We start from the raw sequence: 24,200 nt of genomic DNA, 5'->3' as shown, positions 1-24,200 counted from the left end.
GGCTGCTGTCATTTCCCAGTGGTGGGAATTCCACTATCCCAAGCTAATATCTTCCTCACAGTTGTTAAGTGGACACATGACCAAATGCAACTCACCAATGTCTGTCAGAAAACTGTCCCAATCATGTCCCAAGTGTCAGAGGGCAAGGCATCTAAACTTTGTCCCCCAGGTCCCTGGTTCTCCCTGCTGGTGCCAGTGCTAGTCTGAGGGTCTGCCTCATTCATAGCCCTGGAGGTTGACCCTCAGAATCACTGTCATGGTCAGGCTTAGCAGTCCAGGTTTAGCGGGACCAGGAGGAAAAGCTGCACGTAAAGCAGTTTGCCCAGGCCCTAGCTTATGATAGGAGCTCGGTCAGTGTTAGATGGTGGCGATAATAATGATAAAGACTGGACAGGATTTTGTCAAGGACCGGAACACAAAGAGGACATTAAAAAAAATTTGTATACCAAGATTTGGCTTTGAGGCCTTAACTTGAATCTCTGTATGGAAGAATAGTTTTTTGTTTGTTTTTAATTTAACTCACCTTCTCCAGGACATTGAAGTTAACAGAAGGAGGTGCTCTATCACAACTCTATTGCTGGAGAAGCCAAAAGAGCTATAAAGCTGGGCTTTTGAAAGGTCTAATTACTTTGTTATGAGGGCTCACCTCCCAACATTCTCCCCACTTCAGTCACCTGTCAGGGAGTCTGACTGAGGCAGTCCTTCAAAGATGAGTTTCCCAGTGATAACTGAGAGATCATGGCAGGCAGGATTGTAAGAGGATCTGAGGATAGGCTGGGGGGTGGAAGTGGAAAAGGAGAGAAGAGACTAGTAGGACTTGCTCTGCTAGGGTCCCTCTAGGGTCAGAGGGTGCAAAGGCCTCACACTGACATGGGCAGGAAGAAATCCAGATGACAGAGCCAGAGGGCTGCTCTTGAATCCTCAGGTTTCTTTGTGCTTGTAACACTCTCATTCAAGTCATCGTTGTTAGAATGGCTCACGACCAAACCCTTTGGGGCACAGACTGTACTGCCCCCTGCCTTTAATGCCAGGGCTATCATTGATGGCAGCGTTAGCTCAGAAACAAAACAGTGTAGCTGCCAAAACCACTGATGAGACTTCTTGATTCTAAACCTCTGAGTTCCTGAACAGAACTCCTCCGTGAGTCTCCCAGTGGTAACTGTGAGACACCAGAGAAAGGAGGCAACTCAGAGGCTTCCTGTAGACTTAGTTCAGGGACGACAGGGTGACTGCGAGCTGATTCCAAAGAGTAGGTGGATAAATCCTGTTCAAACATTTCTGGAACCAGAAAAAGAAAAAAAAATTAAAGTTCAAGTTCACATTCTTCCTCCCTTCTCTACCTCAGTAAACAGTCAGGGTTTGGGTTGATGAACACTTATTATGCTGTAAGAGAGAAAATGGTAAATTGTTCCTATAAAAAGAGGCAGACAAAGTAGAAAGCTTCTGGCGGAAAAGAAAAGATTTGTAAAGATAGGAGGAGACAGCTGGAGAGGTCACCAAGAGAAGGGAAAGGAAAGAATTCCTGCCTTGATCCAAGGTGCGTCCCACATCAGGGCCTTTGCCCTTGCCTTCACATTCTGCCCTTTTCATTCATAGTTTCTTCATAAATAACTCTTTCCTCCTCCCCTGCCTCACCTCCTCACCCTCCAGGCACCTGCTGCTGCTGCTGCTGCTGCTGCTAGGTCGCTTCAGTCAAGTCCTCTGTGCGCAGAGCACCCAGTTAATCCCTTCAGAGCAATCGTCACAATTTATACTTTTTAAAATTAATGTACATTTTCTTTATTATTTTTGGCTGCACTGGGTCTCTGCTGCTGCGCACAGGCTTTCTCTAGTTGAGTAAGTAGGGGCTCCTCTCTAGTTGTGATGCATGGGTTTCTCATTGCAGTGGCTTGTCTTGTTGCAGAGCTCAGGCTCCAGGGCGAGCGGGCTTCAGCAGTTGTGGTATGCATGCTCAGTAGTTGCAGCCCACAGGTTTAGTTGCCCCATGGTACGTGGGATCTTCCCAGACCCGGGATCAAACCCGTGTCCTCTGCATTGGCAGGCAGATTCTTAACCACTGGACCGCCAGGGAAGTCCACAATTTATTGTTGCCTTTCTGTGTCTCATTTGTCTCTCTTGTGAGACTTTAAGTGCCATGAAAGCAGGACCCAGGGATATCTTGTTCATCATTATGCACCCAGCACATAATATGGTAGGTGCCAAATAAATACTTGTGAAAGGAAGGGAAGAAGGCAGAGAGATTTTGGTGGTGAGAAGCTTCTACAAGAAGGTTTTAAGGAATGATATATGGTGGAATTTCCCTTTCCTGCTGTCCCTTTAAGAGACTAAAGACTTAAATTACCCTTCAGTGCTATTTAGAGTCAAATTTGTGTTTGAAAAGAGAGAGAAAGACTTCATGCTGGCTACACGGGTATATACACTTTGGAAAAATTCATTGAGCTGTAACCTTATTATCCTGTGCACTTTTCTGTATGTATAATATACTTAAATAAAAATTACATTTAAAAGAGAGAAAGAAAGAAGTCAAAGCAGGCCAGGGGCAGGTGTAAAACCCAAACACAGGTGAGGAGAGGAGGGCAGAGCACAGATGTCAGGGACCAGGGTGAATTAGAATAAAGACGGGAGGAAGAAATGCAGCAGGCAGGTATTAAAGACTGAAGGCAGAGGGAGAGTGAAGGAGCTGAGGACTGCCTGCAGTCAGATTAGTGGCCTGGATGCCAGGGCACAGGGCTTGGCATGTATTTGAGGGCAGTGTTCATAGTTCATGCCAATGATTTTCCTTTCTTGGATGCATAATAATCATCTGGAGACCTTCTTAAATAGCAGCCTCACAAGCCCCCTATTCAGAGATTCTGATCAAGAAGATTGGGTGGGGCCCATGAATCTGCATTTTTAACAAGTTTCTCAGATGATTTAGTTTAAGATTATCCTGTTTCTCATAATTGAAGAAATAGAACACTCTTTCGCTGTCCCATTTGTCCCAGGAGACTGGGTTCTTGTCGGATGTTTGTTTTTTGTTTTTTATTATCTACTTATTTAGCTGTTCCTGGTCTTAGTTGCAGCATGCAGGATCTGGTCCCCTGACCAGGGAGCAAACCCAAGCTCCCTGCATTGAGAATGTGAAGCCTTAGCCACTGGACCACCAGAGAGGTCCCATATATTTGTTGATTTTGATGAAGATCAAACATTGTATCAAAGGGAGTATGACTTTGAGGCTAGATGTCCTGTTTCTAACTTAGATCAGAATTTAGATTCTGCTGGGACTTCCTCAGTAGTCCAGGGGTTAGGACTCTGAGCTTGCCCAGGTTCAACCCCTGGTTACGGAACTAATCTCCCGTAAGCTATGAGGCCTGGCCAAAAATAATAATAATAGTAATTTAGATTCTGCTACAGAAATATATTTTCTGTATTTATAATTGTTCAGCAGTTTTCACTGGTTTTGTGGCAAAAAGCATAGATAAGCTCTGGAACCAAAACCTGGGTCCAATTCCTGAACTGCTATTTAACTTCTCTAGGCCTCAATTTCTTCAGCTGTAAAATGGGGGTCTACTTCATAGGATTATTATGAAGATTATATAAATTACTAAGTGAAAGCACTGACCACAGTGACTGGCTCACGGTAAGCTCTCATTAAATGGTAACAATGACCTTTATTCCCTTTGTAGTCCTCCTCTCCTAGCCCTTCCTCCTGTTTTCTTCTTCTCCAAACCTGAGTAATAGAAATATCCAGAGAAGTAATTGGGCCTTAGCTTTGTAGACAGGAGCCAAAACATCTTGCAGCCTGCTATTGTTTCCAATGCCCAGGCAACCTGGAAGGCTGAAGTCTAGCCTCCATAGACCTCAAGCAGCATCTGTGGGGGAGAGGGTTTTCATTGAGACTTGGGCCTATCCCCAGATTTTATTAGTGCTGGGTCTAGTTTATATTAGGCCCTGGATTTGTGACTCTGACTTAACTAATGAGTTAATGTAGTTGTGCCTCACAAGAATATAGGTCTCCTTACCTTGGATTTTCTCTAGCAGGATGTTGATAAATCAGTGGAAACAAGGAAAATTCTTCAAAAATGTCAGGAGGGCAAGAGTCAGGATTATCATCTTTTTAAAGAACAAAACCAACAAGTTTCACTCATTGCCTCATCCGTGAGCTAGAGTGCCAGGACCCTAGCGTGTTGGAACTCACAGGCTGGACCTGACAAGCAGGCAATGGCTAGACGATCACTTAGCAGCAGAACAACTCTTGCTTGCCATGGCAGGGCTTCAGCTAGCAGATCTGGCAGTTTATTTGTCAATATTATTTGTTGTTAGCTTAATTGTAGGAAAATTGAAAAGTGTAATGCATAGCTGTGAAACCCTTAAGGCTGGTTAATCTCTTTGGATTGTAACCAAAGTAATTTTTATTAGCTGATCTCATCTTGATTATAATATGCAGAGCCCTGGAAAGGTTGCTGAAGGCTCCAAGTCATGGTGTGCACAGGGAACCAACAGTCTCCATCATCTGCATTTTCTGCCAAGGAGAAAAACGGGCAAAGGAGGCTGGATGAAAAGAGTTGGGTTTGAACTCAACAACAGATAAAGCAAACAACACAGTCGAAAAGTGGGCAGAAGACCTAAAGAGATCAGAGAAGAAGTATAGATGACCGAGAGGCACATGAAAAGATGCTTAACATTGCTAATAATTAGAGAAATGCAAATCAAAACTACAATGAGGTATCACCTCATGCTAATGAGAATGGCCATCATTGAAAACTCTACAAATAAATGCTGGAGAGGGTGTGGAGAAAAGGGAACCCTCCTACACCGTTGGTGGGAATGTAAGTTGGTACAGCTACTGTGGAAAACAGTATGGAGGCACCTCAGAAAACTAAAAATAGAATTACCATATGATCCAACAATCCCACTCCTGGGCATATACACAGACAAAACTATAATTCAAAAAGATACATGCACCCCTATGTTCATAGCAGCCCTGTTCACAATAGCCAAGCCATGGAAGCAACCTAAATGTCCATCAACACATGAATGGATAAAGAAGATATGTACAATAGAATACTACTCAGCCATAAAAAAGAAAACAATGCCGTTTACAGCAACATGGACGTAACTAGAGATTATCATGTTATATGAAGTCAGAAAAAGAAAGACAAATACCATATGATATCACTTATATGTGGAATTGAAAGCATGACGCAAATGAACCTATCTGTGAAACAGAAGCTGAAATACAGACAGAGAAGAGACTGGCGATTGCTTGGGTGGTGGGGGAAGGGGAGCAGAGAGGAATGAATTAGGAGTTTGGATTAGCAGATGCAAGCTGGTGTAAATAGAATGGGCTTCCCTGGTGGCTCAGAGGTAAAGAAGTCACCTGCCAATGCAGAAGACACGAGTTCAATCCCTGGGTCAGGAAGATCCCCTGGAGAAGGAAAGGACACCCCACTCCAGTATTCTTGCCTGGGCAATCCCATGGACAGTGAAACCTAGCAGGCTTCAGTCCATAGGGTCGCAATGGAGCTGGACACAACTTAGTGACTAAAGAACAGCATATATAGAAAGGTTAAACAACAAGGTCCTGCTGTATAGCACAGGGAACTATATTCAATAGCCCATGATAAATCATAATGAAAAGAATATGAAAAAGAATGTGTATATATATATATATATATATACACATACATATACATATAACTGAATCACTTTGCTGTACAGCAGCAATCAACACAACATTATAAATCAACTGTACTTCAATTAAAAAAAGAATTGGGTTTGAGATACAAGTGGGGAGAGGAGAGTAGCCTCCAGGATGGACATGGAAATGATCCTGGCAACTCCTGAGGCCAAGCTGCGTTAGGTCCTGTGCCTTGTATGCTGGAGGTGTCAGGCCCAGGAGTGCACTGCAAAAAACATTTGAATAAGGACTGTGGTTCAGAATTAGGATCCAATAGAGAAAATAGAGATAAATCCAAGAAGCCAAAGAGAACACCTGTTCTTTCCATCAGCATTGGTTTATTTGTGATTATTTGGAGAAACTCTCATCTTCAGTTTTATAGTTCAGATATGGTGGTGCCAAGAATTGGAATTATATCTGCAATTTAAAATTTGTGAGGTATGATTTTAAACAGTCTCTGATCCTTCTCTAGACTTTCGTTTTTCTGCACCAGAGACAGGGGAATACGTTCTCATCTGCTCTGCTTTCTCACTGATACATGAGGGGGCCTCCGTGTCTGCTTTGACATATCCAGGGATGGAAGGGACTTTGCTTTCTCTTGGGTATCTCTGAATACCCAATCCAGCAATGAGCCTTTTCAAAGCGTGAAGTTGGGGCCAGAAACACTAGAATTCTACTGATACTTGACTGATGCCCTTGACCCCCAACCATACACCCCAGCAAGTGAGCCAGCAGCTTATTCTAGACAAATGGGGAGCCTAGAGGCAGCATGTGGGCTTTTTTCCCTCATAGCCCTTTTATGAATATAAATATTTAGTGCATGGTGTTTTGCAGAATTAAATCCTGAGCCTAGATTAGCCTGGTAATATCATTATGTAGATGCCAGGGATGAGCTACCTGTGACTGCTGTGTGTCTCCTCATTCAACGATGCCTGTGATGACTTGATGCACTTTCATTTGCCAGGGCAATCATTAATTGCATATGAAACAGTTGGTGTTTGGCTTTAAGGGAAGCTGATTGGGTCAGTCACTGAGATTTTGGCTCAATGATCTACAGCTGGCTCTTTGCTCCTGCATGCCTGCTTTCTTCTCAAAGCATTCTTATTCAGTGTTTCGGGGACCCCCTGAGGAAAAGGCTGTGAAACATAGGGGGTTTTAATCTGTGTTTTCCTTTGGGCATTATAGCTTTAATTTTAATATTTTGGATAATAAAGAATGATTTTAAATTAAATTTGCGAGCCAGCCATCTGTGATTGTTTGGACTTTTTCCTTCTCTCTGGCAGGTTTCTTACTTAATTCTTTCTGAACATTAGCAAGAGTGGGTTGAGCGCTGGAGGAGCAAAGGGGAGCAGAGTGCATAAGCCCGTGGAACTTGGAGAAAAAGAAAAGGCTTTGATGTCTGACCTTTTAGCATGGGGGTGGGTGGAAAAAACTTGATGACCTGAGTCAAAATCATAAAAGTTAATTTGGATGCAATTGTAATGTCCTGTTATTGCCTCTTGATTTGACTTGAGAAGGTAATTTGCCAAGGTTAGGCCTCAGTTTGGCTAACCTGAGAGGTGATTAAACAGAGAGGTGATTTTCCCCACAGGGGTGCCACTATAGTTTGGGGACAGTTCTTCATCAGAGGACAGCTAATGGAACACAAGCCATCATCATCCACTGAAGGCTGAAAGGGTCTGAGAGCTTATGTTTGTTTCCAAATCTAAATCCAAGAAACCTACCTAGAAATATGTCCTTTATCTAGTCAGTGAAATCCAGGATGAAGAATTTTCAACCTTCCCAGAGAAATGAGGACACATCATCACCACCACTGCGGACCAAAGCATAATGAGCCAGACAGACAGCGCCACTGAACACACAGACGAATGCTGAGCGAATGCCAGAATACAGTGAAAAAGTACCTGCCAGCAGACGAGTGGGTGTGATGAGTGGTTTAGCTAGGGAAGGCGGCAGGGGGAGGTTACATGGCCAGGCAAGTAACACTCCCTCTCCTCTAGAGAGTGGAAGGAGGCTTCTTGAAGGGGTCAAAACTTGCATTTCAGGAAATAGGGGCAGTTTGAGGAGCTGTGCAGGGAGAGTATTCCTGGCAGAGCGCATGGGCCCTCTGAGCTGACTGCAGCAATCGGGGCCTAGTGGGGCTAAGAGGGTGAGTGGAGGGAGGTAGATCAGGGAATGGAGATAAAGCAGGCAGGGGCAGGAAAGCCACCTTAAATGCTCTCTGGAACCAGAATGTATTGGAAACAAAAACCCCAGGAAATTGCTGAAGGCCTGAAGCTGCGTGTGGGTCACAGGCTTTGTTAGCATCAGAATGGTTCCCTTTATATCTGCTCCTTCCCCATGTCTCTGGTCTCTCACCCCGCATTCTGCCTTGATCAAATCAGGGTGGGGATCCCAGGCGCCCCCCCCCCCCCCATATACAGAGAAGGGCCAGAGTCATTGCTGCATAGGTCAGAGGGTAAAGGTTATGAAATGACCTTGAAAGTATGCGAGGCAATATTCATGGCTCTGAGCAGGATAGAAGCTCAGGTGAACAAGTATTTATCATGTTTTTAAGACTTCACATGAGCACCCTTTGTCCCACATGACTCCTAGACTAAGAGATAAAGCTTAGAATCTCCATCAATCTTTCTCTCACACACACACACATACACACACACAGATTCCCTCTCCTTCCCCTCTTCTATCCTCTTTAAAATCCCTGGTTCACCTAAGTACAATCTTGGTATCCCCCCAGTAGTAGAAAACAACCCCAACAAGTGCCTATGAAGAAAGCCTTTAAAACTCATGAATATTTAGCTCGTCCTCATGTAAAATATATGACTTTGTGTAAGGATCAGGCGAACGAGGTGCATGATTTTTTTCTGATTTATGGGCCTGGAGACGGATTATTCATAGCAGAGCAGCTGTGTGGAAAGATTCATCCGCTGCAAAATGTGATTGTACATCAGGCAGTGTGTGGGAACGGAGCTATGACTAATGGCTGCTTTACATATAAATGAGAAGGTTTGTGCTAGGAACTGTAAAAAAATACAATCACTCAGCTGACGGGCAGGCTCCTTATCGCGGGTGCAGGAGAGGGACCACAGGAAAGACAGGCACGTGAATGCCTTGCCCCCGAAAGCTGAGCCAGATGGGGGTGAGAGTCAGGGAACAGCCGGGTGAGGGTTTGGAGGCAATTTAGAGAAACGGCAGCTCTCCTGACTCAGGCCATCATCAGTTCCTATATTTGTAACTTTCAGGCTTCACTGTGACCAGAGAGACTGTCGGGGACAGAAAGGTGGCCCAAAGGAAGTGGTTGCATTGCCAACCCACTCAGGGATGATGGTCAGTTCCTGAACCCTCCAGAGCTTGGTGTTAGCTTCTGAAGAGTCAGATCCATTTCAGAAGCCAGCACGGCAGTCAATTTGGGCAAACCTCTGCAGAGAAAAATTATGTGATTCTGAGATTTCCCTCTGCCACTCCTCATGTCTCCCTCACTTTCCCTCGTTCGTCTCTTCCCGTCTCTCCCCTCTCTCGTAGCTGAGACAGGCTGTCTAGACATTGCAGATGTGGACAGATGTTGGGTCTGTAATTTATAACAATGGCCTCCAGAAGGCAATTCCAATTTGTTTCGGTAAGGCTTTGAGTTACAGGCAGAAAAAATACCCTGTAAATACCGTTGACTTACATGGTAACTACACCAAGGGTTTACTTAGTGAACAATCACTAACTACAGCATAATTACACATCCCCACAGATTACCAGAGAATTTAATGACACTGAGCAGGGAATGACCATCAAATAAAGTTTCGGGTATTGGGAGGGCCTGGAGAGCAAAAGAGTTGAGCCATACTTAATAGAATTTATGTCTATTTCTTCATCAATTAGTCTCCTTTTTGACGGCCTTTGAGTTTTATCTACATACTAGACATCCCCTTGCTGTCATACTGAACTCCAAGCAGATTGGATGCTGGTGGTTACTTCGGGCTGACATCACTTGTTGGGTTTTGGGCCATGCTGTGTGGCTTGTGGGGTCTTAAGTCTCTGATCAGGGATTGAACCTAGACTGTCATGGGTGAATGCCCAGACTACTAATCACTGGCTGCTGCTGCTGCTAAGTCACTTCAGTCGTGTCCGACTGTGTGCGACCCCATAGATGGCAGCCCACTAGGCTGGCTGACAGTTTTGAACCGTATGGTATCTGGAGTAACACACAAAGCCCTTAGACAAGCCAGGGAGCTGGACAATTATCTTTGCTGTTATCACAATGGGTCTTGCACGCAGCAGTAGGGCTGAGCTGCACCCACCCACTTGCACTCTCTCCTGCTGGCTGGTGACTAAACAGCTGTCCAGGCCGACAGAGAAGAGGACTGGCCCACCCAAGATCCTGCTAATCCTCATGGGGACTACATTCTGATCTGGTAATTATAAGGGGAAACACAAAGGTGAATTTCTAGAATCGTTTTTCAAGAAATTCAGGATGCTTCTTGATATCACCTGAGGTGGGGTGTGTGGAGAGGGGAGGAGGAGGCTAAGGCCAGTACCCAGAGAAGCTAAGTGATCTGTCATGATCAGAGTCTGTTGGTAGCAGAAGCCAAATTTGCACTTAGGGTCTGCTATCCCTGAGAACTCTGACCAGCTGGCCTCTCTGGGTTTAGAGGATCAGAGCCGGCCAGCAGCTGGGACGCTCAGGCTTCCCTGGATATATAAGGTTGCAGTTGAAATAGCCATCAGGGTTTCATTTATGTCAGTCTCGGGGAAGGGGAAGAAGAGTGGGAATAAAAGGGGGGAGGAAAATGTGGAAATCAAATAAACACATTGACAGGGTTGGATTCCAATTTTTAATCCATCACCAATCTCCTCTAGTTTATGTGTTCCATAGAATCTTCCTTTCCCCTCTTGCTTGTACAAAAACAATCAAACAAGCCTTAATTCACTTTTGGTACAGACCCCTGGGTTTCCATGGACCCTGAAAAGAATGCCTGATGCCAATTTAAGGGCAGATACTGTCTGGCAAATCCTGATTCTTTAGGATAGTTGAGTTCTTTCATCCCCACCCTTCCCAGCCTCTGCTACTGAATGCTCTGTATCCATCCAACTTGAATGATATCTTGCTTCACCTGAAGAAGTGGGTCTGGTTTAGAATGTCAACCCCTGGCAGAGCCACAAAACAGATCACTAGCTGGAAGGATAGGCCACTTGGGCCAAAGGAAAGGAGTTCAGGTTATCATGTGTTATGATTGCCACTGCTCCTCTCTGGTGGGCACTGGCCAGTGGGTCTGGCTTCAGGTCCAGTTTAGGAGGAAAGATGTTAACTGCAGGAAGATGGGTGTAGGAAACAATTTGAGTCTTAGAAATTTAAGGTTTTGAGTTTTCCTGGCAGTCTAGTGGTTAAGACTCCATGTTGTCATTGCAGGAGGTAACAGGTTCCATCCCTCGTGGGAGAATGAAGATCCCACATACCAGGCAGTGCAGCAAAAGACTTAAAAAACGTTTAAGGTTTTGGGTGCGATGTCTAAAGATACTCTTGAGACTTATTTTATAGAAACTTAAAAATATGACTGAGTCCTGCCTGTCAGGGGTGTGTGAGATTTTTGTCCTACTGAGAGATATAGATGACAATGGCCTGGAGCCCTCTCACCCCATGAGGTCTTTGTAAGTGCACCAAGCCTCACACAGCTCCCTGGAAGGAGTGGATATGGTTACTTGTACTGCCAGCCCTAGGAGGGCTGCGGGGAGAAGGAGGGACGCCCTCTGGTCAGGGAGGACAAATGAGCTATAATAATGTTAATAGCTAACATGAATCGAGAGATTACTGTGTGCCAGGCATATATTATCTCTTTGATGATACATCCATGCATTAGCTCTTTGATAAAGAGACATTTACCCACTGCCAGGGAGCAGAACTTTCCTCAAAATAAGAGGAAACACATGGCACACAATCCCACTCTGTGGCCTGCCAGCAGTAGCTGGAAGGTCATGTACAGTTTTCAGGAGTGGTAGCTAGAAGCAAGAGGGAAAGACAGCTTCAGGGACCCATATTCCCAGATGTCTTTCGGGGAGGGAACTTCAGGTTACAGACTCAGTTGTCTTCAAACAGAGAACAGATATCACTGGGATATGAGAGAGCTAATGCAAGAATGAGTTTACTGATACATGTGTATACATACATGAACACAGGTCCACACACAACATGCCACATAGAGATATATCACCTGGTGAGTAAATATCTCTGAATCAATGGAAAAGACAACACAGCTTAGGCACAAGATAGTATAAGATGTGGTTGATATGTACACACAAGAATGACATTTTAGCTTCCACAAAGATCCCTTCCCAGACTTTGTTTGTTTGTTTTGATCATACTGTTTCAAGATTTTTTTTTTTTTTGGCCCCACCAGGTGACTTGCAGGATCTCAGCTCCCCAACCAGGGCCTGAACCTGGGGCGCCCGGAATCCTAACAAGGAGGCCACAAGGAAACTCCCTCTTCCTAGATTTCTTGATAAGCTAACCTAAGCCTGGGGTGTTGGAGGAAGACAGAGCAGGATTGGGAAGGGTTTGCCTTGTGGGCATTTCCCTAGAGGCAGTAAGGTCTGGTCTTCTCTAAACCTAATCTTCCTGCCATGGTCAAGCCTGGTATCTGGTGTCATGTGTATCTGTAGGAAGGCTATGGATGTTCAGACTAGGGTCTGGGTCAGAAGGAAGCATAGATTCAGAGTCCAACCTCGGCTTATTTCTCTAACACTGACCAGAGCCTGAGAGCCCCAAAATTTTGTTGCCTGAAATAAATAATAAAAAGCCCACGGGTTTCAGAGCCAGAAAGCCTAGGTTTAACATCTGTCCTTTCTACCTATTAACTTCTCATTCATTCATTCACTCAATAAATATTTGTTAAGCAGTAACTGTGTGCCAGGTGTGTGACCTTCTAGGGCAAGTTACTTCTATCAGTTGGCTTCAGTTTCCTCATCTGTGAATCAGGGATAATAATCCGTGGGAGTCACAGTCATTGTGAGGATTACATGAGATGAAGTGCTTGGCACATAATTAATAAATGCTTCTTGTTGTTATTAGCACTGGTAAGAGAAATCCAGTTATGCCTCTTTAATAAATTTGTTTTCTTTTGAGGTTTTTTCCCCCATAGATGTCTGAGCTGTGTCTAGGGGAAGTTTGGGAGAATTTTGTATAGCCCAGGAAGATCAACTCCTCCTCATGGGGGTTCTGATGTGGGCCCAGGACATGGTTGTCTCTGGAGTAAAGCAGCACAGGGCATGTTTAGCACCCTGGTTGCTTTCTGTGCTTGCCTGTCCCCCTCCCTGGACTGTGAGCTCCTCAGAGGCAGAGACTGTGTCTTCGCTTGTTTAGCCTAGTGACCACAGTGCCCCTGACAGTGCCTGGCACTCAGGAGACATTCAGTACATGTTTGCTGAATGAATGGAAGAAGGAAGGACCAGGGATTCTAGTCTGTAATGGTTGTGCAGGCCCCACATGCCTTCATTCCACAATACTTATCGAGCGGCTACAGTGTCCCTGGATGCTGTACCAGGTGATGGAAGCATAAGGGTCTCTGCCCTCATGGAGCTCAGAGTCCAGCCTGTAATCAGATGGTCACAAAAGGAAACTTCTCTTTAAGGTACATGGTCTGTATTGTACAGGAAGAAAATGATGCTAGGAAAGCCAAGCTGACCAAATGTGGGTAGTCACAGGAGGCTTCCTCCAGGCCCCAACATTTCGACTGACATCTGAAGTGAGAGTGGGAGTTAAAGTCATGCAGGGGTGACGCTGCAGCCACTGATAGGCATCTTCCAAGGAGAAGAAGCCTGTGCATGGCCCCAGCGGCTGGTTAGAACGCGGCACGTTCAGCCTATAGGAAAAGACAAACGTGGCCGGAGCACAGCGTGAAACTGAGGGTGTAGGGCAAAGTCAGAGACGTGGGTTCTAGTCTTTGTCCTAAGAGCAAGGGGACACCATAGTGGGGTTTCAAGTTGAGAGACGATAGTAGTGAGATGACCACTACCTGGCTGAGCTGAGGGGGCAAGAGGGCAGGGGGGGAGACCAGTCAGTGGGGTGCTGAGTTAGGTAGGCAACAGATGGCAGTGGCTTTGGACTGGGGTGGTGGAGACAGAGAAAAGGATGGATGGGTGAAACACTTTAGAGTGGAGGTGAGAGAGCTGGCTGCTGGTCTTGTCCTGCAGTGCACATAAGGGGCCCAAGGGGCCAAGGATACTCCTAGGTTTGCAAACTTGCCTCTGGTGTCTGTCTGCTACTTGTTTACCTCTATTAAAGGTCTCCTTTCTCACAAACCAAGAGTCTGGTTCTGACAGCCTTCAGAAGTGGATGGATTTCCACCTCCAGAGAATGAGAGAGACTACTAGGGGCCCTGCAGTATCTGGGAGGCACCCGGAGGGTCATTTTCCCAATGAACCAGGCACTCATATCTCCTCCCAAAGTCACCCAAACCCAAACACATACATACTCTCTCAGATTCTCTGGCTCCCCAGACTCACACAGACTTCCAAACACTCCCTACAGACCACTCCATCCTACCCTTATTTAGCCCTGTCTCCCCCAAAGCCCTCTGTTGGCCCCCTTTCCCACTCTTCTCCCTACCCTACCTCGGCCCCACCTCCCTCTGCCTTCACTTCTCCCTATTAAGAAACAGCCACCCCTAGAACCCCTGCCCCTGGCTGCTGCTCCCTGAGCCCCGCCCGCCCTCCCTCCTCCTGCTCCTCTCCCTGACAGATGCCTCAGAGCCCCGGGCCGCAGTTAAGGTGACGAGATGCAGCAATTCTTTATGAACATTTCATTCCTGCTCGCTACACGACGTAAATTAGATGGTGTGTTACATTCGGGCAATAAGAGAGATATGTCACCACGACGCTGGCCCATTGGATGGAGAGGGTAATCCTGCCGTGAATTTCATTACTGCTTTTATATAGACAGAATTAGCTCGGTGACAGCGAGCCTGATTGTCTTTCACTAGGGGTTTGGCGAAGAGCTGAAAGGATTTCACCCTGATGTGCACACTACTGAGTGACCCGCTCACCAGCGGCTCCGCTGATTGCTTTGCACCTTGCAGACCCGTGATTGGCTCAGCCTCTCTGCCGGCTCGCCTCCCTCCCTGGTCCCCAGCCCTCCCCGCCTGGCTTTTTCTTGAAGCAAGAAGAAAGGAGACCTAATGGAGGAGTCACAAGGTCATGAAGGGAAATGTGTGGGGGAAGGCCGAGGTGACAGAGTTTTTTAAGAGAAAAATCAACAGTCCCTTTCTGAACAGAGTCTCCTGGACAGAACTGTGGCCACTCACTCTTGCCTTCCAGAAAAGTAAGAAGAACCAGGTCCTGGGGGCACACACCCATGGTCCTCAGGGCACAGAGCAACTGGGGAGAGGCTGGCAGATCCTCGTGAGATTCCCTGGCAGAAACTCCCAAGCTGCCATCAGCTTCCCGTCCCTTTGCCTCTTGCATCTCTGGGTCTTCCCAGTGATGGCTCAGGGCTCTTTCCCACCTCCTATCCAGGGACACTTGTGAGAAACCATTGTCACTCACAGCCCGTAGATCCCTGAGTTCAAGTGTGCAGGTAAGGGAGAGGTGTGGACTCCCTTCACTCTACTTCCTACACTCACCTGACCCTGTCCTGGCCCCACCCCAACCACACATATTCATAACACTCTTCAGAGACTTCCAGAATCCTCAGTGGGATCTAGATGGCTCAGCCCAGGGACTGCATTCCTTCACCTTGGTTCTGTCAGGATGGCTGGTTCTGGCAGAGAGTCAGTCCTCTCTCTATTCTCTCCGCCTTGGTATCTCTCACCTTCTGTCACCTTGCCCACTCCTTTCCTCACCACTGTCAATCCCTCAGCAAACAAATGTCTTCTGCCAGGCTTTCCTGATGCAGCTGGTTGGTCCTGGGGCTGAGGTTGACCATGACTCGACCCCTACTGACTGCTCTGTCCCCTTCTAGAAGCCCCCAGGGAGACCCTCAGAGATTCCACTCCTTGAGGGCCCAGAGACCAGGCATCAAGCAGACAGAATAATATTCTCAAAGCCCCAGTTGTTTCTAGCAGCTCAACACAACTGTCAGGAAGTTTCTCTCACAGCCCAAATCAGCCAGGTCTGTGACTTCTGTGCTAAGAAGCACAGCCTCCCCTTTCCAGGGGCTTCCCATGTGGCAGAGTGGTAAAGAATCCATATGCCAATGCAGGAGATGCAAGAGACATGGATTCAATCCCTGGGTCAGGAAGATCCCCTGGAGAAGGAAATGGCAACCCACTCCAGTATTCTTGCCTGGAAAATCCCATGGACAGAGGAGTCTAGTGGGCTACCAGTCCACGGGGGTGCAAAGAGTTGGATGTGACTGAGCACACTCAAGCAAGAGCTGCCCTTTCCAGAGGGGGAGGAAGCTCCCCAGACCCGGCAGAGCTGAGACCTGGCTCAGGATCCGTCTGCATCCTGACTCCGTCTTAGCCTCCCACTTCGGGAACCCTTAGCTCCAGTGGCCTGTCCTCCATGGTGCTCAGCAAGTTTCCCTTAATGATCTGCTCTTGCAGTCACATGGAGGAGTTTTACACTGACATTTCTTTTCCATGAAGCCAAGACTAAGTCTACGAGGCTGAAACTAAACTCCAACCCTGCCTGTACTACAGCACTACAACTAGGCAGGTCATGACATCTCTCTGAACTTCCCTTTCCTCATTTTCAAAAGGAAAAATGGCCATTGCTGTGGTGGAGGCCATGTTGCAATGCCACACTTCCCTCAGTCCTCAAGGACTGCCTCCAGGTGCCTCCCTGGCCTGTCAGCTTTCCTTGGAGTTGTCTCTGCCAAAGAGAGCTGTCTCGCTTAAGGTCATGCCCTTCCCCTGGGCAGCCTGCGTCTAGTGCCTGGCCACCCCAGCCATATGAAGGCCCAGCCCCTCTCTCTACTCCAGACAGTTCTGAAGGGCCTTGCAGCCTCAGAGCCCTCCATGTAGTCAACTAAGGCCTTTTCTGAGTAGCGCAACCCAATTTCTCCTCCAGTTCAGTCCTGCTTCTTTCCAGTTCCTCCCCTGCTCCAGTGATAATCCCAAGGGCTCCCCAGGAAATCTCCTGCAAAGCCATCTCCACCCCAGAGTCCACTTTCAGACCCAACCTACAGACAATTCAACTCCTGCCTACCTGCCAACTGGGCTACCACAAGGAGGAAAATGTCAAGTGCCCTGAGAAACACAGCTGCTGCTGTTTGCCATCATCATCATCATCGTCGTCCTCTTCATCATCTCCACAGCAGGGCCTGCCCCGCTGGTGTGATGAGGTTCACTTACTTCGGCCAGGAAGTCCAGTAAATGAACACCCAGCCTTCTTTTTTCTCCTAAGGACAAGGTCCTTTGGATTCTTTCTTTCATCTTCTGATTTGAATGACCTTCCCAAACAGACCAGATTCCCTCAGAAAGCTAGCAGGATCTAAGGGGCTTAAATTGCTGTAGTTCTGTTACATCTCATTCTCTGCACCAAGACTCAGAGAGCTAAGTGCCCATTGAATTCTTTCTCTGACACTCTCTAGGTGCCTTCATGGCTGGGCTTCTTCCTCTTTTATTAAAAAAAATAATGTTTTTTTGGCTGTACTGTGTGGTTTGTGGGATCTTAGTTCCCTGGCCAGGGAATGAACCAGTGCCTCTGCAGTGGAAGCTTGGAGTCTTAACCATGGGACCACCAGGGAAGTCCCTACTGTTCTATTTAAAGTATGTACTTTCCTCCTGTAGACCAGAGCATCCATCCCTGGGGTATGATGACAGGTCTCCTACAACAAAGACTTCCTTCCCTCTATGTCATGTTTACTTGTTTACAGCCCCCCTTATAAAGAAAGCCTGGATCCCTCTCTCCCAGGGGACAGGCAATGGTCCCAGATCATTGTTACCCTTCCAAGTATGCCCACACTGTCTCACTACTGGGCCCCCAGCCTTGCCAGCATTTCGGAGTGGAATGGCAGGTAAAGACACTGCCAGGTGAGTCAAATATCCAAATCAGTCCCTATTTCTGGGCACTGCCTGACCCAGAAACTGTGCTCCTCAGGAGTGCAGTGTACTTCGTCTCTTCTGGAGCTTTCCCTGCAAGGCTGCAGACACTGAGCAGGGAGCCAGGGACATGGGGGATGGAGGTTTCTCACCCCATCCCCCATTCTGACGTCACAGCCCTCATTTTCTGACACTAACTGGTTGCCATGGAAACAAGTTCCTTAAAGTACACGATGACTTGAGTGGGGAGGGAGGGCCATAGGAGCCAGTTGTACCATGAGGAATCCACAGAGCCCCTCAGAATCAAGCTGCCCAGAGTCCCTATCCTCTGCTGGTACGTACTCCTCACATACAGGAAAAAAGTCTGTCTTGCCTTTGAGTAGAGAGATCTTGCTGCAAAATCAGAGATAGTTTAAACCAAGAAAAGCCAGCCACTTACCCTGGAACAAATGGATATTAGATGTGATGCGGGCCCCTCTCTTCAGTCCTAGAGCAGAAGTCATCTATTTTAAGAAACTGTCCTTAACTATTCAATCTCCCAGCCCCATTCCCAGTTCCATCACACACACACACACACACACACACACACACACACACACACACACACTCCCCTTACTACTTACTCACACTAGTACTTACACCTTCTTTCAGGCATTCATTCATCAAGTACTGATGAGCCTCTGGTATGTGGTAAACCCAGTGCCAGGCCCTAGGGATACAGCCAGGAGCTGACAGGGCCCTGTCTTATGGGGCTTCCTGTCCACATCTTATACCACATCTTGTCCTTTTACACTCACATCCTCATCCCTTTAATAAGCACCTCTGGGTTTTCTTTTTTTATTCCAGTTCCCCAAATGTGGTGTGCTGTCTGGTTGTTGGTAGAAAGTGAAGTTGCCCAGTCGTGTCCAACTCTTTGCGACCCCATGGACTGTAGCCCACCGGGCTCCTCCGTCCATGGGATTCTCCAGGCAAGAATACTGGAGTGGGTTGCCATTTCCTTCTCCAGAGGATCTTCCCGACCCAGGGATCGAGCCCAGGTCTCCCGCATTGCAGGCAGACGCTTTAACCTCTGAGCCACCAGGGAAGCCTGGTTGTTGGTAGGGTGGAATACAATTTGCTCGTTATCGCTTTGTACCCATGGGCTTTCCAAGAGTGGAGACCTTAAACCTATGAATGTATTGATACATCCTTGCCTAACACTAAACTCAAGATGTGGGGCCCCTCCGTCTCCCATGTTATCCCACTGTTCCCAGTACTAGCCTTCCAAGGAGCTTGGATTCTTCAATTCTCTTTCAAAGCCAAGGAGCTTTGAATGAATAGGACTTGAGGATAGGAGCAGAAAGCTGTGTTTGCTGTGTGCCCACTGGAGCACATACAAAGGCCTTAGATACTGGGCTTTCATGCACCTGTGTCCTGCCATCACGCATGGGTGCTTATGTTGGCCCATATCTGTGACTTCTTCTAAATTGGCCAGTGCAGGGTATGAGCATGTGTGTGATTCCACTTATGAGCGTGAGTGAGCATGTGTTCAGAGGAAGGGGAATTTAGGGATATGTCTCTATGTGTTTTTTCCAAATGCTTGGCTTTTTTCAAAATGGCTTAGAGCACTACTGTCATTTATGGGGTTTAAAATGTCAGAACAGGGCCCTCGAGGAGGCAGGGGAGATTAAACTGCAAACAGTGAAGGTTATAGATGACGTTTCTGATAGGCTGACAGGCAGACTCAAATGATGCCACACTTTAGCAATCATTTAAACACATACATTTGTGTGTGCGTGCACACACACACCCCCACCCCCAGATCAATGCTCCACATTTTAATGGCATATTTTGAAGGCTAATAACATAAAAGGCCAAGTCTAGAGAACCACAGTTCTACTTTCAGAGCCCAACCAACTGCTGTCTGTCATATGCGCGTGCGTGTGTGTATGCGTTCTCACTCAAGTGCCCCTAGTGTGCTAAGTGAACACCTGCATCTATTTGTGTCTGTATAGGTTAATTCCACCTCACTTTTATATAATGCCCTATATAATTAACAAAATATACTACATTCAACAGTCTACCTGAGCAACATAACAATTTGTATAATGTAGGCAGGGTTGAGTTACTACTCCTGTTTTATAGATACAAGAAAACTAAGGCTCAAAGAGGTCCGATGGGCTATCCAAGATCACCAGCTACGAAATGATAAAGTGAGAGTTAGAAGCACGGTCTTGTTATACTTATCCAGAGCTCTTTTCTTGATGTTGTGGTTCTCAACTCTGGCTACATTGAAATCCCCTGGGGACCTTTTAAAATCCATCAGCGCCTGGGTCCTACCCCTGGAGATTCCAGATGTTCAGAAGGTGGTCCTTGCAGTATGTTTTTACATTTTAACATGCAGGCTGGTTGAGAACCACTGCCTCCAGGCCTGGGGGAATCAGGCAGGAGCTGTGCAGAAGGGTGTCCCAGGTGTCTGACTAGGCTGATATTCCCTCCATGTGAACGTGGATTCTAGTCTCTTTCCTCCTCAGTACCTATCACAGTATCAACTCCCCTTAAAGACTTACTTCCCAGGACTGTCAGAGCCGTTATTTCTTCTGTATCACCCCAACTCCCCACCCTCTTCCAGACTGTGAAGACCTAAAAAGGATGCTCAGTTCAGCATGATGAATGAAGAGGCTACTGGCCATGTGCTCATGGTTGTAGCCACCCAGTTAGGGGCAGACAGTGTGGTCTCATCAATAGAGAGGAGAACCAGCTTTATCTGGCCTGTCAGCCAGGGGAAGACCAGAGACATGAAGGGCAGCTGCCTTAGTGATGTAGGGAGGGATGAAAAGGGGAAAGACAGAAAGACAGAAAGAAGGGAAGAGAGAACAGCAGGCCCCTTGGAAGGCTGTATGGACCAGCTAAGGGCTAGAACCCGGCAATGCTCACCTCACTTCACCCTTGGTGGGAAAGGTAGGCTAGCAGTTAGGAGCACAGACTCAGTAGTCACCTGCCTGGGCTTGAATGCTGGTTTCTGGTTACTAGTAGTGTGACTCTGGGCAAGTACTTAACACCCCTGTGCCTTGGTTTCCTTATCTCTAAAACGGCGATGATAATACTAGCACCTGCCTCATCAGCCTCTGGGAGTGTTCAGTGAGGCTGTCAAGTCCCCGATAGAGCATGAGTGCTAGGTAGGGTTCAACCGCTGTTCCTCTGCATCATCTGATGCTCCTCCTGAGCATCATCTGAACTCTCCCTCCTCAAAATTCTTCCTCAATATTCCTTCTCAGTCTTTGCTAGCGGTGTTCCTCTGCCCTCCCTCTGAGTCACTGGTTCCCTCCATTTTAGAATCACCTGAGGGACTTTTGGGCTTCCCAGGTGGCGCTGGTCGTAAAGAACCTGCCTGCCAATGCATGAGACCAATAGACCCAGGTTCGAGCCCTGGATTGGGAAGATCCCCTGGAGGAGGGCATGGCCACCCCCTCCAGTATCCTTGCCTGGAGAATCTCATGGACAGAGGAGCTTGGTGGATTACAGTCCATAGCCTAGCAAAGAGTCCGATAGGACTGAAGCAACTTAGCATGCATGCACGAAGAACTTTTACAGCTCATTCCCAGAGTTTCAGATCTAGTTGTTCTGGGGTGGGGCCCAGACACTGGTGCTTTTCAAATTCCCTGGCTCATCAAAATGTGCTGCCAAGGTTGAAAACCACACACTCCTCTAAGTGTTGATACTCCCCAAGACTATTCTTGGCCCTCTTCTCTTCTCATGTCTTTCCCAAGTAGCTGACCTCCTTCCCGTGGCCGTAATCCATATACTGGTGACTCTCCAATCCATATACCCTGACAAGTCTTCTCTCTTGAATTCCACACACCCGTTTCCAACTCCCTACCAGACATCTTCATTCCCAAATGTATGGAGATAAAATTATTCTTAATAGCCTTGTAACTTCCAGGGTATCTTTGCTGAGATGTACTCTGGATCCCCCAAGTGCGTACATATCCCAATCAGAACTCAGTATTTTGCCTTTGCCCCAAACCCCTTCCACTCCTTCTGTTCCCCACCTCCATCACTCCCAATCATTCACCCAAGGATGTCATCCAGGATTCCTCTCCCCCATCATATCCTACCTCCAACCAGTGGACACAATCCTGTCCATGCCCTTGTAAGGCTCGCCTGCACAGTTGTAGGAGCCTCCTTACTGATCTCCCAGCCTCCATTGTTTCTGGCTACATTCCCCTCTCCGTTCTCTTCATCTTCTTCAGAGCTAGTTTTCTGAAATGCAAATCATTCCACTAATGCCCTCCCCTATAAAAGCACAACTGCCCACAGCCCTTTACTATCTGTCCCCTTCCCCCGGCCTCCCCCAGAGTGACCTCTCCACCCCAACCCTCTGTACAGCAGGTCTCCAAATGAGCCATGCTGTTCGATGCCTCAAGGCTTTTGTATATGCCATTCCCCTTGCCTTATGGGCCCTTCCTTCCCTTCCCCCTTCTATTCTGCCCACATTTACAAATTAGCTGAAGCACCAGCTCCTCTAGGAAGTGTTACCTAAGCCAGGTAACACAGGTTAGGTTGGACTGCTTTGTGTTTTATCCTCACTGCAGCCTGTAGTTGTCTCTGTTGTCCCTCACTCTTGTTTTACTTCCTTATTTTCATGCCTGCCCACTGGATTGTGACCATATGGATGGGATGGACTATATCTTATTTGTCTTTGAGAAGTGGGGTGAGGAGGGAGGAGACCAGACTCTTAAGTTCAAGTTCCCTTGGCTTGAAACACTTGTTTAAGACTGCTTTGGCTTATGGCTCTGGATTATGAAGGGTAGCTTCCTTCCTCTGGGAGCCAAGCAAAGAGGCTAGATTTGAGCAAAGAGATCCAAATAACCCACTGGCCAGACACTGGTCCTAGGTTCTTCCTCTGGTTCTGCCTTTCCAGGCCCCAGAACTGGCAGCTCTGACTGTCTCGCCTTCAGGGCCCAACTGAGGTGAGGAGAGTCTTCGTTCCCTTCTTCCAACTGAGATCAGGCTGGGAATGCATCCAAAGAAATCTTCTGGGAGAAACCAAAAATAAATAAATAAATGAAGCAAAGATGTGGATCCATAAGCACTTAGAGACACAGAAATGGACAGAATGCAGATGTCTGATTCTAATTTGTCATCCCTTCCTTGAGGAGCACATCCCAGAGTTGCCTTCGGGACACTGTCACCCTTGCCTGAGACAGAGCATTCAAAAAGCCCCTCCTCTCACCACTCTCACCTAGCAAAGGGGCAAAGCAGGAATTCCAGTCCCACTCCTCTGCTAGGTGGGCAGCTGAAAAGGTGCAAAATTTAACAGCCAGGGAAATTAAAGCCAACCCTCAACCTCCACAGAAGTGAAAGATCAAGACCATCAATGGTCTAGAGCAATAGGAAAGGTCAGGGCCCAGAGAATAACCCACAGAACAACCACAGTGTTTGCCTCATTCATGGCTGAATGCGCCATGTCTGACCCTTGATCACTAATACTTCTAGAGCCTGTGGCATATGTCAGCACTGTGCCAAGCACTAGATTAGCCTGAGTAACCCTTACAACAACACTATGAAGAAGGGACTATTAGTACTGCTGTTACAGATGAGGAAACTGAGTCTGAGAGGCTAAGTGATTTTTCTAAGGTCACAAAGCCGGTAAGTGCCTAAGCTAGAACCCAAATTCAGTCTGACTCTAAAAACCCAGGCTCATAATTTATATGATATACTGCTTTATATATGTGGCATTATCCAGTATTTGCTAATAGTAATAATAATAGCTAACATTTATTTAACAATGTGCTAAATACTGTGTTAAGCACTTTATACACATTATTTTGTTCACTAGATAGCTACTATAATTCATCTCATTTTATAGATAAGGACACTGAAGCTTAGAGAATTTAAGAGCATTGTTCGCAGCCTCAAAGCTAGTAGGTGAAAGAACTGGAATACAAACCTAGGGGGATGGATAAAGGAACCACCAGCACAGACAACCCCCTAACTAGCACTACCACCATCCTAGAGAACGTCCATGAAGGCAAGAGAAGGCCTTTCCAGGAGCTCTGACAAGGTGGCTGACACCTTGATAAAGACTGCCTGTGGACTTTTATTATTTTTTACCTTTTGGCCACACCCTGTGGCAAGTGGGATCTTAGTTCCCCCGACCAAGGATTGAACCCGCATCCGCTGCATTAGAAGGCAGAAGACTCTTAACCACTGGACCACTGGGGAAGTCCCCTGTCTGTGGACTTTTAACACACGTCCTGCAAAGGCAGCACTAGCCTGAATAGCCAAGTGCACGGCACGGGGTACTCAGAAGCAGCCCTAGAAGGTTGGGCAGGTTCTCCTTTTCCCCAGGCCTCTCTAGAGTATCCTCTCACCAGTTGGATGTACTCACAATAATCTGGCACTTGGAAGCTGATTGGGTTTGGGGCCCCCAGTATCCAGAAGACCGCCAGGACTCTCTCCTAAGAAGGCAGTTTTCAGCTCTCCTTGCTGGATGCTTCAGTTCCTGATGGGAATCCTCACAGACAGCCTTCCTGTTACCTAAGAAAAGAGAAAGAGAGAGAAGGGAGACAGCCAAGTCCTGGCCTCCCCTC

This window comes from Budorcas taxicolor, chromosome 23 (genome assembly GCF_023091745.1).
Source record: "Budorcas taxicolor isolate Tak-1 chromosome 23, Takin1.1, whole genome shotgun sequence".
Classification (NCBI taxonomy): domain Eukaryota; kingdom Metazoa; phylum Chordata; class Mammalia; order Artiodactyla; family Bovidae; genus Budorcas; species Budorcas taxicolor.
Note: the sequence above shows the minus strand (reverse complement) of the source record.